Raw genomic sequence first — 285 nt, 5'->3', positions numbered from 1 at the left:
TATATATATATATATAACATGTGTGATATCATATATATTTTGATTTTTTAATTAATTAATTGCCATAGGAATTTGTGAGTGTAGCAAGTCTAGAATTGTGTGGATAAACGCTTTTCTTTTTAGTGCTTTTTTTAAATATTTTTTTTTTTTTTTTTAAATTTGTGTCGTATAGTTTTAGTCGATAGTTCGAGGAAGAAAGAGAAAAAGAGATAGAAAAAGGGAGAAAAAAAGAAAAAGCAAAAAAGAAACAGAAAGAGGCAGGGAAATAGAGACGATGAGTCGCAA

Source organism: Formica exsecta, unplaced genomic scaffold, assembly GCF_003651465.1.
Source record: "Formica exsecta isolate Colony F162 unplaced genomic scaffold, ASM365146v1 scaffold2, whole genome shotgun sequence".
Taxonomy (NCBI): domain Eukaryota; kingdom Metazoa; phylum Arthropoda; class Insecta; order Hymenoptera; family Formicidae; genus Formica; species Formica exsecta.
Note: the sequence above shows the minus strand (reverse complement) of the source record.